The 19,025-nt window shown below is 41.3% G+C and overlaps 1 long non-coding RNA gene across 2 annotated transcripts; it reads right to left on the reverse strand.

Moving 5' to 3' along the window:
* Nucleotides 1-4,500: 4,500 nt before the first annotated feature.
* On the reverse strand, nt 4,501-15,397 carry LOC129050171 (uncharacterized). 2 transcript variants are annotated; one of them, XR_008513705.1, is made up of 4 exons: nt 15,338-15,397; nt 14,516-14,648; nt 10,008-10,130; nt 4,501-4,796 (listed from the first exon to the last, which is right to left on the reverse strand). It is a non-coding gene; the product is annotated as an uncharacterized LOC129050171 (long non-coding RNA). The 2 variants fall into 2 exon arrangements; XR_008513706.1 differs by lacking the exon at nt 4,501-4,796 and adding an exon at nt 9,105-9,530.
* Between the last annotated feature and the right edge of the window lie 3,628 nt (nt 15,398-19,025).

Below are 19,025 nucleotides of genomic sequence, written 5' to 3' on the forward strand. Positions count from 1 at the left end.
AATTGGGGGTTAATTCTATGTTTGGGTATCTTAATAAATCTAATCTAGAAGGAGAGAAAACTAGGTAAGGCCAAAACTGTAACTGATAAAGCAGCAGTAGTCAGTCATATTGTAACTGAGCACCTCCATTTTTCTAAGAGTTAGTTTAATTATTTTTAATCATTTTATTATTTTCTCTTCTTGTTCCCCTGATTCTCCACTTCCTACTTAACCCTTTAGAAATGCAAATATAAGGCTGGGCATAGTGGCTCACATCTGCAATCCCAGCACTTTGGGAGGCCAAGGTGGGCGGATCACATGAGGTCAGGAGTTTAAGGCCAGCCTGGCCAACTTGGTGAAACCCCATCTCTACTAAAAACACACGCAAAGAAATTAGCTGGGCATGGTGGCACACGCCTGTAATCCCAGCTACTTGAGAGGCTGAGGCAGGAGAATCACTTGAACCTCGGAGGTGGAGGTTGCAGTGAGCCGAGATCGCGCCACCGCACTCCAGCCTGGGCGGCAGAGTGAGACTCTGTCTCAAAAAAAAAAAAAAAAGAAATGCAAATATAGCCTTTTACCTCTTCTTCACCAGACATTCCCTACAGGGCAAGTTTGTCTAACTATGTTCTCCAAGACAGAACTCTCTTTGAGAATTAACAGTGGATTTATACACAAAAGCATGCCCACTAGGAAACTCTCACCCACCAGGGGGTTGCCTCGAGAGATAATAGTTGAAAAACATGCCTGCTACTCTCTCCTACCTGGGTAGTTTTCAGCTTAGTCCTGCCCATGAAGATGCCAGCTATCACTAGCTTGACCGCCTGGTAAGTAAGGCACCAAGCTAACATGCAGACTGCCACCTTGCTGGCTTCCTCCCCTGCTTTTTAAAAGTGCCCACTTTCTGTTCCCAAAGCAAAGTGGTGCATTTAAAGGTGGGATGCCTGTGCTTCTTCCCCTAAGCTGGCTTTGGAAATAAGTCCCTTTATACCAGACCTCGCTCTTGTTAATTGGACTCTGCAAGCAGTAAGCAACTAACCCGCATTTCAGTTACAATATTAGCCAGAATGGGGGAATGTTAGGTCGTTTTTATGGTTTGAACAGTGCTCATGTTTCGTCTGTGTTCACACATAATTATGGAGTAGTCTCGTTTTTGTCTTGGTCCGTCATTGGCCCTGAATAGCCCTGTTTTATGTTGATGTTCTGTGAAGTGGTTTATGTCTAACAGAACACCAAGGCCCTGCTGTGCCAGGCCAGCTCCTGGCTGTCAGGGGCCGCTTTGCTGTTTCTCAGGAGGAAGGGAGATCCTTTTTTTCCCCTTCTGCATCTGAAGTCACCTCCAGCAAGTGACAATAACAGGTCCCTGCTAGGGCAGCTTCCTGGATTTTGCTCAAGCAGGGCAGAAGTTGAGAGTTTCCTAGTGGGCATGCTTTGGTTTATAAATCCACTGTTAATTCTCAAGGAGAGTTCTGTCTTGGAGAACACAGTTAGACGAACTTGCCCTGTAGGGAATGTCTGGTGAAGAATAGGTAAAAGGCTATATGTGCATTTTTTTTTTGAGACAGAGTCTCACTCTGTTGCCCAGGCTGGAGTGTAGTGGCGCGATCTCGGCTCACTGCAACCTCCACCTCCCAGGTTCAAGTGATTCTCCTGCCTTAGCTCTCAAGTAGCTGGGATTACAGGCATGTGCCACCATGCCCAGCTAATTTTTTTTTTTTTTTGTATTTTTTTGCAATAGCAGCAGCAGTTCAAAGCTTGGACTCTGGCTCCAGCAGGAGCAGCCCCTGATGACTGTAGGTTCCAGAGCTCCTACAGCTTCCACAGGAGTGCAGACTTCTGGCATCCCACAGATTGGGGCAGGCAGGAGTAGGGGTTCCATCAGCCCCAGCGATGGGCTCTGGGGAATATCAATTTTCCTTTTGCTTCCCCGGTCACATGGGTTTCACCTCAACCATCCCCTTTTGCTCTTCCATCACTTCTAACACTCTGAAACACCTAGAATGGTTTCTGTTTCCCTAACTGGGCACTGATTGATAATGTCTCTTCATAACTAGTTCTGCCATTCAATGTCACATGTCTGTGTCTGATTTTATGACCTCCTAAGTGACAGAATTTGGTTATTAATGGGGTAATTTTTACATGGAGACCATGAAATCCAATGATATACTGCTGGAACCCATGGATATAGTTTTGAGTCTGTGAGTTCTTAAATGGGAGGGAATGTTGGTGTAGTCCTTTGGCTTCTGATGGTTCTGTGAATGAAACAGTCATTTGCTGAGGATCTTCTGCTCATATTGCTTCACTTGTCGTGTCTGGCATTTCTCCTTTGTGGTTGACTTCCATTGCCTGAATACACAAACAGCTCTGCACTGAGTTTATCTCAGTCACAGGTTGTGTGAAAGGCATCTGTAAAGTCTTCCCAGCCAACTTCCCCAGAGAGGCGGATGAACTGTTACTAATCTGACAGTGATCAAACTGAAAGAATATTCATCTGCCCATGCTTGAAACTGCCTTAAGTTTTGAACTCTAACATACTCAAGAATGTATCTTTTAGTTTACCAAATAGTGTGCCAAGTAGGCCCTACTTCAAGAAAACCAAATACACAAAGATGTGTATTCTTAAAGGAATTGATTAGGATGCATATTTTAAAATTGAGGTCCCTAAGTAGGTTTAGATGACATGATGTGTACCAATGAATTTGATATCTAAATCTTTAAAGATGTGACTATGTTAAGAAAATCCATATAAAATGTCTTTTATTGATGAGGGTTGGAGCTGGTGACTTTTTGAGTGACAGTGAGACGTGATGGAAATGCAGCTTCCTGGGCCCCAGTGTCACAGCCCAACAGGTTCTTATTGCCTGCTGCCCTGAAAAAAACCAATGCACTGAAAACAGTAGATGTTGCAGCAAAGAAAGAGTTTAATAATTGCTCTCCAGCCAAATGAGGAGAATGGGAGAAATTTCTCAAATCTGACTCTCCAAGAATTCAGAGGCTAGAGTTTTTAAGGGTACTTTGGTGGGCAGGGGCTTAAGGAACTGAAACCATCAAAGGGCCAGGGATGAACCCACAGGGGTATCTAAACTGTCTTCATGCAACTGAGTTAGTTCCTGGGAGGGGGGTCCCAGGATTAGAGGCATCTCTTGGTCTGCTGAAATGCCAAATCTGAAAAATATTTCCAAGACAAGTTCTTTAGGTTTTACAATAGTGATGTTATCTATAGGAGTAGTTGGGGAAGTTATAAATTTTGCATCCTCTGGTTATGTACCTCTGGGGACAGTAAGCAACTTACAGAAAAACAAGATAGGCAGTGGCAGGTCATTGCTTATGCCTATTCTTTAGCAAAGTTCAAGCCTCTACCATAATTCTAACTTTTCTTGTGAATGTGGCGTCAATCTCTGAACAAGAAGGGGGATCAGTTTTCCTTGTCTCAAAGTTTAACTATCAACTAAATTCTTCTCATAGTTTTCTTGGCCTCCATGCTAGAATAAGCAAAAACAAGCAAGCAAACAAACAAACAGAAAAACCTTAGCCTGTGGGTTAAAAGCAAGATGGAGTCAGTCATGTTAGGTTTCTCTCATTACTTATAATTCTGCAGAGGCAGTTTCACCAAGATAGGTAGAGATTTGTAAAGTAAGTAGAAGGCTTATTAGTCCAGAGGAAATGGTGGAGATAGGCGGGAGTGGATGTCTTTGCCAGGGTGGAGAATTTGTAATGTGGGATGATGCAGGTAGAGAGGTTGAAGTGCACGTATGTTGAATTGAATGAAATTAACTTTTACTGTTCTAAGGTCCTCACCTTCTCTGCAGAATTTTTTGTAATCTTCCATATCTGAGACTTCTCCTCTCCTTTCCCTCCCTGTATTCGTCTGTTCTCACACTGCTAATAAAGACACATCTGAGGCTGGGTAATTTACAAAGAAAAGAGGTTTAATTGACTCACAGTTAAGCATGGCTGGGGAGGCCTCAAAATCATGGTGGGAGGTGAAGGAAGAATAAAGGCACATCTTACATGGTGGCAGGCAAGAGAACATGCACAGGGGAACTTCCTTTTTAAAACCATCAGATCTTGTGAGACTCATTCACTATCAGCAGAACAGCATGGGAAAACTAGCCCCCATGATTCAATTACCTTCCACTGGGTTCCTCCCATGACACCTGGGGATTATGGGAGCTACAATTCCTGATGAGATTTCAGTGAGGACACAGCCAAACCATATCACTCCCCAACCCTGACTCTACCGTTCAGTTCCCAGCTAGGTAATTAGAATTGAACAGAATCCTTTAGAATTCTCCTTTCTTATCAGTGCCCCTTCTATATCTGTAATGTGTTCCTGTCTTTTCAAGTCAAATTTCAGGCAATGTCTGAAAAATGAGCTTTCTCCTTGTTTGTCTGATCAGCTTTAAATAACAGATTCACAATTTTTTGATTTATCTGTATGGGATTCTCCAGAGCCTAGCTCACTGGTAGCCTAGACTGATCAAATGAGTAGAGATAGAAGAGAATGGAGCCCTTGTGTTTCTGGTTTTAGCAGATTCTGTTTTATTTTTATACCTGCAAACAAGTTTGCAATAGTTATTCTCTTGCCATGCAATGAATTGGTGTTTTATAAACACCACTAATCATGCAGATAAGACCAGTCATAGGCTGTTATCTCTTTTATTCATAGAAACTTCTTGGTAATAGATAGAAAGGGCTGCATTTTCAACAGGATTATGCTAGTCTGGGAACTTTGTCAAGAATCTTCCATCAAGGCATCTTAAATCTTTTTGGTTTCCCTCTTGGGCCATTTTCTTTGGCTGTTCAATTGTCTTCAACTGCAAAAGGTTATAAATATGGTTTAATGTGAGCAAGCCCATCCTTCAGTGAATTTCCTTCACCTCCCAACAGTAGTTTATCATCTATCCCTTTCATTCCTGCAAACGAACAGAAGATTAAGTACTGGTATGAGGACAGACTCAGCATACAAAGCAAGAGTGGACAGCCTCTCTGAGATGCTGCAGCTTTGGGTTTCATGGTCTATATAGTTGGTTTGTGTTGATGCAAAAGAGTCAAACCCTGTAAGCTATTTGAAGGGATTTTTTCTGTGCCAAATATGAGTGACCAAGGCCTGAGGCACAGTCTTAAGAGGTCCTGAGAACATGCACGCCAGGTAGTTGGGTTACAGCTTGGTTTTATACAGGGGAAACGTAATACATCAATCAATACATGTAAGGTACACACTGGTTTGGTCTGGAAAGACAGGACAACTTGAAGCAGGGGCTTACAAGTCATAGGTGGATTCAAAGATGTCATGACTGGCAATTGGTTGAAAGGGTTAAGGTCTGCCTGAAGAGTTGAAGTCAGCAGGAATAGATGTTTGTAGTTAAGATAAGGGAGGTTGTGAAAGCCAAAGTTCTTGTTATGTAGATGAAGCCTCCAGGCAGCAAGGTTCAGTAAATGTCTCTTATCAGACTCTAAAAGGTTAAATCTCTTAGTAAATCTCTCCTGGATCAAGGGGAAAGACCTGGAAAAAGAAGGCGACTTTCTTCAGAATGTAAATTTTCCCCAACGGCCCTGTAATGTTGCAGGGCTATTTCAAAATATGTCAGATAAATATATTTTAGGGTAAAATACTTCAGTTTCTTCTGGGGACTGATATCTGCCATGTGATGCTATGCTAGAGTCAGGTTGGAATTTGGTATCTTATTGCTACAAAGAGACTGTTTTGTCAGTCTTAGGATCTCTGTTTTAATGTTAATGCTAGTAAGTTGTGCCTGAATTCCAAAGGAAGGAAAGTATAATGAGGCATATAGGATGTCCCCTCTTCTTATCATGACCTGAACTAGTTTTTTAGGTTTACTTTGGAATGCCCTTGGCCAAGAGGAGTCCATTCAGTCAGTTGGGGGGCTTAGAATTTTATTTTTTGGTTTACGTTTGAGAACTTTTCTGCCTGAGGCAAGATTATTTTTTAGGATCTGTTGGGCAGGAAATTGCTTAAACTTTAGGTGGATTCAGTTAAAAATTCCCACATGAAAAAATGCATAAAATCAAGATGGAAACTGATGAAATGCAAGTACATTCTCTCCCATCCCCAATGTCTGTCTGCCAAATGCCTGCCAAATTGTCTACCTGATTAACAAGGACTTGGGGGTTAGGGATATTTCTGACGAAGCATGGTTAATTATAAAGGCCTTCTTGTTCAAGCTAATTTGCAAATGGACCAGGGCAAACAGGTGGATCACATTAACTCTGCTTTGGGCCATAACTCCTTTTTCAAGTTGTCCCTTGGATTCTGGACCCCAAGAAACGCAGTCTAGGAGATGCTTCAAATTGACTAGTGTACTTCATTCCTAGAGCAAGCTTTTTCTCTGATTCCCTATCCTGGGTTGCTGAGCAGATACATGAAGGTCTCTTTCTCCTCCCTTAAGACTTCACACCAAAGCCATCCTTAAATTGCTAATCTTATGTCTTCACAATGCTAGACCCACTCGTAGCTTCTCATAACCTTCAGAATTCCATAGAGTCTTGAAAAAATGTCTCATCCCCAAAGCCTCAAAAGGCTTATATAAAGGGCCCTTATCAGCAGCATCCCTCTGGCCCTTTAATCCTTGTCATGCCAGGTGCAACTTCCCAGTTCTCTGATGCTGGGCTTTGACCAGGAAGGAGGAGAGGGTCTGGTCTGTCCCATGCTCCTCAGGCCACCAATTAGCACAATGTCCCACCTCTGCTTGGTCTCCTTCTGTCTGGATAACAACTAACATTCCTTGTGTTTACCTATCTCTTTCTTGGTTACTCCCAGGGACTTCCTCTGTGATGGTTGGGAGAAGAGAGTATTGTGTGGGGCCAAATTCCACTGTCATCCGGAGAGCTTAGAGTTTATATTAATCCATTCTCACTATTGCTATAAAGAAATACCTGAGTCTGAGTAATTTATAAGAAAATAGGTTTAATTGGCTCACGGTTCTGCAGGCTATAGAGTATCTGCTTCTGGGGAGGCCTCAGGAAGTTAACATTCATGGTGGAAGGCAAAGTGGGAGCAGGCATGTCACATGGCAAAAGCAGAAGCAAGAGAGAGAGGGAGGAGGTGCCACATACTTTTAAATGACCAGATCTTGCAAGAAATCACTTACTGTCGTAAGGACAGCACCAAGAGGATGGTGCTAAATCATTCATAAGAACTCCATCCGCATGAGCCAATCACCTCCCACCAGGCCCCACCTCCACTCCACCGCTGGGGATTACATTTCAGCATGAGACTTGGGCAGGGACACACATCCGAACTATTCAGGGAGCATGATTTTATGTGACATCAGAAGCCTTTCAGAGAAGGAAGGTGAGTGGTGATGGTCAGACCTGTTGTCCTGTCATCCTCTGCACCCAAGGTGAAGGGCAAAAATATGGCAGCCCTATGCTACATAAGGTTAGAGTTGGGATTATTTAACCTAGCGATTTACTCTTCTACTATGCCTCCTTTGTTTATCACTTCCAAGTTAGGTGACATACCGTATCAAAACTTACTTCATCTATTCAAGAGAAAGGTTTCTTTTTTTTTTTTTTGAGACGGAGTCTCGCTCTGTCGCCCAGGCTGGAGTGCAGTGGCGCGATATCGGCTCACTGCAAGCTCCGCCTCCCGGGTTCACACAAGAGAAAGGTTTCTTTAGGTAAAAGTATAACACTCTTTAATTTGTATAAACCATGCTATGAAGATCAGAACCCTGTTTGATAGCTTTTGGCATTCTTGGGTAACTTAAATAAGAGTAGAGACAGAGGCCATTAGAGATAGATATTATTGGTCATTTTGCATATTGTATTTTAGGAGAGTTATGCAATGTCAGAAGATTTTGCAAACTCTGGAATTACAAAAACAACCCCAGTCCCACCCCACTTATTTCGCACTTTAATCCCATAACTACTCATTTCTTTGTGTGGAGGTGGTGGAGAGAATTTCTGGGGAAGTGTTAATTTGTCAGGGCTGCTTACAGAGTGTGTTACCCAGAACAGAACACACTGTTGCAATTGTTATTTGACTAGCTCAGCTAGATGAAAAACAACCCCTCCTTTGTTCTGGAACCTAGGCTTTCATTAATGTCTCTAAAATAGCATTAACCTTTTGTCAGTCTCACTGAATTGTTGACATTGGGTTACTATCCATCATAACCTCAAAATATCTTTTGTTTAGCATTTTTATTGTTGGCGTTTGTTTTATTGTTTTTTAGTTGGTGCTCAGAGTTTGTTCCCCCTTCCTGGAATCATCTAGCTGGTCTAGATTTGGGTCAGTTTGGTAGTTTTTGCAGACCTCCAAGACTTCCATTCAAATAGCCTCAGGTAACAAGGCCAGTTCAAGTATGTGATGTGCTCAGTGGCTCCTTCAGTCCGTGGGAGGTGGGGTCAAGACTGTGACTACTTACTGGTAGGTCTTCATGAAGCTGAGAAAGCCTGGAATTAGCTGTTGGCATTGTCACTTGGGGAAGAACTAGAGGGATACCAGGGAGCAGAGATTACAGGTATTACAGGTGTCATAAAAAAGTACAGAATATCTAAATGAACAAGATCACTCTTTTATTTGCAATTTTAGGTTGAGCCATTTTCTTGCTCACGTGGGCCTATTTTCTTTTCTACAATGGGCCTACTTTCTAGGGTGAGGTGGATATGCCATACTAGGTATTCAAAATAGCAAACCCTAAGTGGAGTGTGTGTGTGTGTGTGTGTGAGAGAGAGAGAGAATGTGGGGAGGGATTTTTGAGTGTAGGTGTGGGGAGGGAGTTTTGAGTGTAGGTGTGTCTTATTTTTGTACTTTTACAGTCTCTAATACAGTGTCTGGAGTATGGAGAGTAGTCAATAAATGCACATGTAGTGAATGATTATAAAGATTTCTCTAACTTCAGACACAGGTCTGTCACTTGCCAATTCATGCTTTAATAACTTTTAAAAATATCTACCATAGTGCATAGATTTTTAGTCTTAAATATTTTTAAAGAAGTAGTGAAGGACTCTGGTAGCAACTTAAGGCAAACTATCATCTTTAAAAATTGCATATGAACAAACTGTTCTATAATGTTAACAAGTTTTAAATCATCCTTTTATTTGCTTGAATTTATTTTGCCATGTCCCTTCCAATACATAATTTTAGCTTATACTATAATACATTTTAATATTTATTGATCATGCCATCAAAATTCCCTATATCAAAATTACGAATGGAAATTGAAATTAAACTTTTAAACAATTTACTATGACCATAAGGCTCTAACTGTTAAAAATTCTTCCAGATTGAATTATTAATACAATTCACTACTAGCATATATTTATTAAAAGCAACAGAGAGGTATTATAAATATTGATAAGTCATTATTGAGTATTGTGTTATTTATGGTAGGGATGGCTGTTTAAACAAATCCCCAATTCCAGTGGCCTAACACAATGGAAGTTTATCTCTGGCCCATTTTCCAGTCTTAGGTGGATGTTCTAGTTGGCATGTGGCTCTCTGTCCAGTGATTCAGGGACTCAAGTCTCTTTTGATTTTATGGCTTCTCCATCCTTGAGCGCCTCGTCATCTTAGCAGAATCCAGCTGGAGAAGGAAGAGGATTGTATAGGGAAGACCTTCTTAAGAGCCTTGGTCTGGAAGTTCTACCCACTGTGACTGCTTCCTTTCTATGGGTGAGAAGTAGTCACATGACCATATGACATGCCTAAGGTCACTGGGTGAGCAGCTTCTTTCTAGGGAGGACTTTCTACTATAGGATGAGGCATGGGAGCTCACAGGTGGGCAGGCAGTTAACTACAACATAAAACGGGAAGGTTGTTGTAAATACATTCTTTTAATGAGATGGATGCTTGTAAAAACATTATCATATTCCATTGATTAATTTTACTTATTGCCAAAATGTAACATGATTTAGCATCTAGTCTATTTTTTCATTTTTATAGATACAAATACTGAGAAACCTAGTTCTCAGAAATATGGAGGTGGGAATAGAGATTATGTTTTAGAATTGTGACTCAATTCTTGGAATTCTAAGTAATATGGCAAAAGTGATATACTTACCTATCATTATCAGTTGATGACCTAATTAGGTCTTTCTGCAATGTTGTTGAAATCAAATAGTTGGAAAACACCTTATTTTCAAATGATGTTGCCCATTCATAAAGTGATTTCTTATTTATATTCCTGGAACATATAACCAAAAAAACTTTACCAACATGTATTAAATGACTATTAATTATACTGTTGCCCCTTTACTCACAGGCACCATATTTAATCAATAAGAGTGGGGAAAATTAAAATTTTACTTTCAGTATGCCTTTGTCAGTCCAATATTATCAAATGTCTTAATTGTCTTGCCTGCTTTATAAATAATTTTTATCATTATTGAAATCTTAGAACTGCAGATTTAGCTTATTCAGTTGATGGAAAATATCTTCCATATAACCTAATGAGCAAAGCCAATTTCTTGTTGGCAAAGTATTCAGTCACATTAGGTTTACTTTCTTTATTTAATAAAACTAGAAAGGTTTGACTTTATTTTTCAATATCTGTTTCAAAAAATAGTATTTTCAAAAGAACAATTAAGGAATAACTTAAAAGCACATCTTGTAAGATATATTACTAAGAGCAATCAATAATGAAGTGATATATATCTAATAATTACTCTAATGTTACTGCAATGTAAAGTGTGGCTAAAATTTGTTATTTAAGAAGCTAGGTATATGAGGCATTTATTTGAAAAATGTGTATGTATTTGTGTATTAAACAGTGGTGGCTAGCTTTTTGAAATAATTAACAAATAAGAACCATGTATAAAATCAGAAATTATTAATCACATTAGATATACTGATCAAACTTTCCTTATGTATTTAATGAAAGTGTATAAATGAATCAGTCTGACAGCTAGCATATAATTTTGTTTTTTCTTAAAAAGAGAGAAAAATATTAAACATTTTATAAGCTGAAATAAGGTAATGGCAGAGTAATCAGAATAAATATTTCATAATATGATGTGTTATGTGATAGGTTTTAACTACATTATTGAATAAAACACACCAAATCTGAAAGATCACAAAAGGTTTTTATCTGCAGGAATGAGTCAGTGTACACTGGAGAATTCTGGTAGCTCAGAAAACATTCTAATCATGCTTAAAAGCATCAGCATCACTAAGATGTGCAGGTCATTGGTATACATATGTCTAAAAGGAATCACTTAAATATTGAGGGAGGGGCCGGATCACGAGGTCAGGAGTTCGAGACCACCCTGACCAACATGGTGAAAACCTGTCTGTACTAAAAATACAAAAATTAGCTGGGCGTGGTGACACACACCTGTAATCCCAGCTTCTCGGGAGGCTAAGGCAGGAGAATCACTTGAACCCGGAGGTGGAGATTGCAGTGAGCCTAGATTGTGCCATTGTACTCCAGCCTGGGTGACAGAGCGAGACTCTGTCTCAACTATATATATATAGAGAGAGTTATACATATATGTATAGAGAGAGAGTCTCAAATATATATATAGTTATATATAGTCATATATATATAGTTCTATATAGTTACATATAGTTATATATAGTTATATATATAGTTATATATATAGTTATATATAGTTAAATATAGTTATATATATGGTTATATATAGTTATATATGGTTATATATAGTTGTATATAGTTATATATGTAGTTATATATAGTTATATATAGTTATATATAGTTATATATAGTTATATATAGTTATATATATAGTTATATATAGTTTTATATATAGTTATATATAGTTTTATATATAGTTTTATATATAGTTATATATAGTTATATATAGTTTTATATATAGTTATATATAGCTATATATATAGTTATATATAGTTATATATATAGTTATATATAGTTATATATATAGTGTTATATATAGTTATATATAGTTATATGTAGTTATATATATAGTGTTATATATAGTTATATATAGTTATATATATAGTTATATATATAGTTATATATATATAGAGAGAGAGGGTACATTTTCTGGGGCTCATTTTTATGTTTTCAGAGGACTCTCCCTCAAGAGTGCTGCTCTACTTGGCAATATTTGGGGGATGGAAGAGGTGAAACCCTTCACTGCTTTACTCTACAATATATCCAAATTCAGAACACTCTAGCACAGGCCAACATAGGCTCCGATGTCTCACTTATCCTCACAGAAATATCTCCCAGACCTGCAAACAGAGACAAATCCTACACAAGCCTATGATGCTTTGATTAATCACTAATGGAGTTGTCCTTGAAGATAGTATTTTAAATTGTCCCTTTGACATGCTGCAGTTTTTTTACAGCTCAGGGCAATGCACAATAGTAAGATTCAGGATGGATAAGGATGTGCCTTTCTTTTTTGTCCAAAAATGCCATTGTAAAAGAGAAGATGGGAAAGGAGACTGTATCTGATCATTCCAATCTGTTTTCAGGCAGATTTTAAGAATGACAGTCAAGGCACCTGGAAATTGATTCCCTTCCAAGTCTCTGTGCAAGGGGTATTCTTGCAAAGTCTTAACTTTTTAGTGCAATTTGATGCTCACTGGTATAGAGTCCCATGCAAGGCGATTCCCACCACCAGGTGGCAGCATCCTCTAGTTGTTGGTGGGCTCTAAGAAACCCAGTTAAGTCTGTAACCTTAACAGCCTTGAACAAATGAACCTGAGCCAAGGCAGAGTGCACACAGACCCCATGAACCAAAGGAGACAAACCCACAACAGACAGAAGCTAAGGTGAATGTCTCTTAGTCTCATTTTCTGCTCACTTCAGCATGAACAGCTTGAGAGATGCACACTTAGCAAAAGAGGATGAAGGTTAAAAGGTCCTCTGGAGCAGTAAGGAGGTAGCAGGTGATCTGTAGTAAAATTCCTAATTGTTCCTCTGAACCATTAGCACTTTTGGGTAACTTTTGTCTAGAACAAGTACTAAATGTCACAGAGGTTTGTTCCCCTGCCCAATGGTGCCCAGGCTGAGAAGGCAGGTTTAACCTGGTATCTCATCAGAATAGGGACAAAAGAAGACAAGTCATATTGCAGCCACTCTCACCTGGCTTGGTCTTATTAGAGCTACCTGCTGTCCCCTGGGGTGATAAACAGTTGCATTTGCCTGATTCTTTCACTGGTTTAAAAGGCTGTGTGTCCTGTGATTGCAAAGTCACCTCAGACTGTTGAATTAACAATGTCAGAGCTGCCCTTCCTGTCCTCAAAGCACCTTCCTTCTTTCTTCCAGAGTTCACTGGGGTCTTAATGCTGTCAGAGTATCCATATGGACTTAAAAATATTGCATCACAGCCTAGAGGTGACCAGCTCTATCACTAATGAAGAAGCAATTTAAGCTTTTGGGGCCCCAGTTTCCCCATTAGTAAAATCATGTGCATTGTGTAAAAAGTAGCTGCTTGAGAGGAGCTTCATTATTCAACAGGGCTTAGATTTTTCTGGACTTTGCAGGAAGGAGTCTCTGCCCTTCTGGGTTTTGTGCTCTGCAGCTGTGGACATGAAGATCACCCCATCCTCTCGGCAGTCCTCAGCAACATGAATGGCAGGCCTGTCCTAGGAAGAGATAGACATCAAGGCCACAGTGCAAGCCATGCGCAGGTCATGGGTTCATGGTACTGTTGAGTTTTGACTCTTTACTGAGGAACTGAACTGGAATGAACAGCTTAGCAGGCATTATTCCTGGAAGGAACTTCTTTCTAGGGCGGCTATAAGCTGGCTGGACCCCCAGACTCTCCTCTGTGATCTGCCTCACTGAAAAACAAAATAGTTGTGACTAGCCGTACCTTCTCTTGGCTGACAGTAGTACCTGCTTGGAGCTGCTACTTGCTGATACCCACACGAGCCCAGTGCCAGAATGCATAGCTAAAGTGCTGTTGCAAAGGGAGAGGTCATTCTTCCAGTGATGCCTGGCCTGCACTGGCAGCACCTATCCCACATGGCCTTCCCCAGGCTGCCAGAAGCTGTGTCTGCCCCTCACAATTCTTCTGGGTGCTCAGCCCCTTTGGCTCAGAAGTTCACTACCTCTATCCCCTTAAGCTCCTGGCTGGAAACCTTAATCCCTTTCTCTATGTCCTCCACTTCACTCTGAACTTCTACCAGCATGGCTAGTGGCTTTTTCAGCCACCTATCCTTCCTGCCACTCCTCATCCTGAATTTCAATCAGATCATCTACTTATGAAGTAGTGTTTTCAGATATAGGGGCAGGGAAGCTTCTTTTATATTATCTTTCATGGGTATCTCATACTATTGTTCTTACCAAAACAATATAGTCTTTATTCTCATTGACAAAGTCAATTACAAGGGCATAAACACGATTTATTTCCTTTTCAAGTGTCCCAATGCTTCACCAACACCAACACAGCCACTAAGGGTTCCAGTGTGATCACCATCTGGGATCTACCTGTTCCAACTGCTTGTTTACCTCCTGTGCATGCTCCATGGGACATGGCTCTTTGCCTATAGATCGCCAGGTACCCACAGCTTTACTGCCATGGTGCACTTCACTTCCTGCCTTGTCCACTCTCACCTGCACCAGTTATTGCTTACCTGGTAATCAGTACAGTCCGATCTTCAGGGACCATCCAGCTACCCAATTTCCAATGTGGCTGCCAGTTTGCTATCTTGTTTTGGAAAATGTTTTAAGGCTGTTGAAGATTATATCTATTTGATCCTTTGTGCCCTTAGATGGAGAAAAGAAATGTATTGAGTAGAAGCTCTGAAAGTTTGGAAGGTCCCCCACACCATCCTCAGGTTCAGAGTTTCACTAGATGAACTCACAGAACTCAGCAAGCCAATTTACCCATGGTTATAGTTTGTTAAAGCAGAAGAATACGTTTGAAAATCAACAATAAGAAAAGGTGCAAAAGGTAAAGTCTAGGAGAGACCAGGAATGGAGCTTCCCACTTGTCGCTCCCCCGTGAAGTCATACAGACTGCATTTATCTCTCCCAGCAATGATGTGTGACAGTATGCCTAGGGTATTGCCAATTAGGAGAGTTCACTTGAGTCTCAGTGTCCAGAGTTTTTATTGAGGAATCAGTCACATAGATATGGCTAGCCATCCATACAACTGACTTTGATCTCTAGCCCCTCCAGAGATAAAGCTGATGTTGTGTTGTCCAAGGACCTCACCATAAATCTTATGGTTAGTACAGACTATCTGGCATGGCCCAAGGTCCTAGGTATATAAAGACACTCTTAAAAGTCAGGACCTTCCAAGGGCTTAAATGTTACCTTCCAGAAACTGGGGGTAAAGAGCCAAAACTTTCTTTGGGTTAATCCTTTACTGCATAAGCTCTAAGACCCCAATAATTCATGGCCCCCTTTCTGGGGAATGATTCAGCCCAGAGAAGAGATCGGAGAAACCCACCTCCCATCATCAAAGAGCTCCTGGATGTTCCATCAAGCAAACCTGTGGGAGAAAATTCAGTGTTCCCATGGAGATGGTGGTGTGACCTAAGCTGGCTCAGAGGTTCTAAAAGCTTCTTCTCAAACATTGGCAAGGTCACAGGTACCCAATAAGGTACATCTTCCCTTTCCTTCAACAGTCCAAAACCTCTAGGACTCTCTCGAGGCAGTGATTAAAACTAAACGAAGGACTTGAAGGATAGGAGGGATTCTGAACAGGGTAGAAATAAATAGTAGTGTGGGATATTGGTATAGTTTTCTTGGAAGAGGTAATATTTGAGTAGAATCTTGAAAAATGAGTAGATGTGTAAATGCTGCAAGTAAAGGCAAAGGTATATACATCATTGTGGGAATAGGAAAGAGTGTGGCACATCTGGGAATGATGAGGGGCCTTATGCAGCTAGGGGAGTCTATTGGTCAGACATGAGGCTGGAGATGGTGCAAGGGCTACATAGGGAAGGGCTTCATATGTGATGCCAAGGGGCACAGACTATACTGTGATTCCCTGGCAGTATAGCTGGTGGGACAAAAAGAAATCAAACTCAACAAAGTTCCTCTCTTGTCTACCATGTGTATACTCAAGTAGGTGATGAGATTGTAGGAAGAAGGTAGGATATAATAGCAGATAATTGGGTAGCCATATAGAAAAATCAAATCAAATTTGACCTTTACCTTATAAAACATATAAAAAAACAACCCAGTCCGGGTGCAGTGGCTCATGCCTGTAATCCCAGCACTTTGGGAGGCTGAGGTGGGAGAATCACTCGACCCCAGGAGTTTGAGACCAACCTGGGTAACATAGTGAGACCTCATCTGTATAAGAAATGAACAGCAGAGAGGTGAAGATGGCCAATTAGAAGCAGCTGCAGTCCGAGGCATTCATGGAGAGGAATGAAAGGCGTGAGTGAATACAGCACCTTCAACTGAAATATCCAGGTTCTCACATTGGGACTGATTAGGGAAACAAGTTAGCCATGGAGAATGAAGAAAAGCAAGGTTGGGTGATGGCCCACCTGGGAGTGACACAGAGCCAAAGGAAGTGGTGAGTGATTGTGTGACCCTGGAAAAACATGCTTCTCCCACAGATCTTTGCAACCTGTGGATCAAGAGATCCCCTTGTGAGCCCACACCACCAGGGCCCTGAGGCCGACACACAGAGCTGTGTGGAGTCTTGGCAGAGTAACTGCTCAGGCATGCACAGAGACCCAGCAGCTTTATATACTCTGGCCCTGGGATCCCCAACAGATGTGTCTGTAACTCAGGCAAGGTGAGAGGTCCGCACATACCCCTAGGAAGGGGGGCAGAATCCAGGGAGCTAAGCAGCATCATTCTATGGGTCCCACTTCCACAGCACCTCACAAATTCTTGGAGCTCCATCTCATCTCAAGCAGGCTCCACCCAGTTGCCGGTGGCTGGCTGGAATGTCAAGCCAGTGGATCTTACTTTGTGAGGTGCTGCACCTGGGAAGGCGGCTGCAGCTGCACCTGGTGAGTTCCCATCCCACCCACCTGGAAGGAGCAGGACTCCTGCTTGTCTCTGGCTCCTGCCTGCTCCCTGGAGTGGAAGACCCAGGTCTGCAGTCACTGGTTGGGTGCCTGCAGCTGCACCCAAGAGGGCAGATCCCACCTGTTCCTGGCCACTTCCAAGAGCACAGGTAGGCTCAGATCCACAGCCACAGTGTGGGCAGGGGTCCATTCTGCCCCGTAGAGCAGGAGGCCTGAGTCTGCAGCCACACTTTGGGTAGGTACAGTGGCACCTGGGGAGCTCCACCCCCAACTCCGACGGGGCAGAGCTCCCACTGGCTTCATGGAGTGTGCAGTGCCAGCCGCAGCCAGTGTGATAGCAGCAGCCTCTGCCATCATTAGGTACTATTTATTATCTTGATTTTACAAATGATGAAACAACTGTTGGATTTCAGCCCAGGTCCACCAGAATCCACAGTCTTCATTTAACCCCCAGGTTCCACAACACTAGACCAGGGGAGAAATTTGCACAGAGAGTAGTATCAATAATGGAGGCTGAGAATCAGAGAGAGCAGATAGAGAAAACAGGCTTAAAGGACTGAATGAATTACAGATAACCTGTATTTTTCAAGGGCTGGGGGCTACAGGGAGGAGCAATTAGATTTTAATGGGTACAGAGTTTCCGTTTTGCAAGATGAAAAAGTTCTGGAGATCTATTGTCTAACAATGTGAATACATTTAATACCACTGAACTGTACACTTAAAAATGATTATGAAGGTAAATTTAATGTTATGTGCTTTTGACCATAATAAACAAAACAAAATAACTTGTATTCACTCTCTGCAGGTGAGGGGCCACTTTTCAGAGCACTCTCCTCATCTCTACCTCACTAGGGCTTTGCAGCAAAAAGTTTGATCATTTTATGTTATTATATGCTACATTGTTCCTCGTTGAGTATAGGCTGCTGCTTCTTTGACTGTATGTCCTCCTGCTTGGAGGTTTGGCTTTTCATTCTCTAAAAGGGGTATTTTGATGAATAACAGTTTTTAAATTTTTTTATTTTTGAGATGGAGTCTCTCTCTGTTGCCCAGGCTGGAGTGCAGTGGTGTGATCTCGGCTCATTGCAACCTCCGCCTCCCAGGTTCAAGCAATTCTCTGCCTCAGCCTCCCAAGTAGCTGGGATTACAGGTGTGGGCCACCATGCCTGGCTATTTTTGTTTGTTTGTTTGGTAGAGACGGGGTTTCACCGTGTTCGCCACACTGGTCTTGATCTTCTGACCTCATGATCCACCCGTCTCAGCCTCCCAAAGTGCTGGGATTACAGGCGTGAGCCCCTGCGCCCGGACTTTAAATTTTACTGTAATATAATTTATCAATCTTTTTCGTTTATGGCTAACACTTTTCTTTTCTTTCTTTCTTTTTTTTTTTTAATCTTTTTATCTTTTTTTTTTTTTTTTTTTTGAGACAAGGTCTCACTCTGTCACCCAGGCTGGAGTGCAGTGGCACCCAGGCTCACTGCAGCCTTGAATCCTGGGCTCAAGCGATTCTCATGCCACAGCCCCCTGAGTAGCTGAGATGACAGTTGCATGCCACCATGCCTGGCTAATTATGGCTTCTACAAAATCCCAAACATTCTCTGCCCCCAAATTAGGAAGAGTCTCTTGCATTTCCACTAAAAGCTTTACAATTTTGCCTTTTATATTTAAGTCTATAATCCACCTGGATTGTTTTTAGTGTTTTAGAAAGTAAGGGTCCAATTTTATTTGATTTTTCCATATGACTACCCAATTATTTCAGTTTCTTATTGAAAAGATTGTATTTCCCCCTCTGCTTTGCAATGTTATCTTTGTCATGAATCAAATATCTACATATGTGTCGATCTGTTTCTAGACTCTTTATTTCCATTCATTACCTATTTGTCAATCCCTGTGCAAATACCACAGTGACATGATAATTGAACCTTAGTAAGTGTTGACATTTGGTGGGACAAGTCCTCTCACTTTGTCATTTTCATGGGTGTCTTGGCTATTCTTAGCTGTTTGCATTTCCGTGAAAATGTTAGAAACATCTAGTGAAATTAAAATACACACACATATGCACCTGCACACACACACACACATACACATACACACACACAAGTATTATAACCCTGTTCAGATTTTCCCTGGGATTACATTGAATCCATA

The sequence above is a fragment of the Pongo abelii genome, chromosome 16, assembly GCF_028885655.2.
Source record: "Pongo abelii isolate AG06213 chromosome 16, NHGRI_mPonAbe1-v2.0_pri, whole genome shotgun sequence".
Taxonomy (NCBI): domain Eukaryota; kingdom Metazoa; phylum Chordata; class Mammalia; order Primates; family Hominidae; genus Pongo; species Pongo abelii.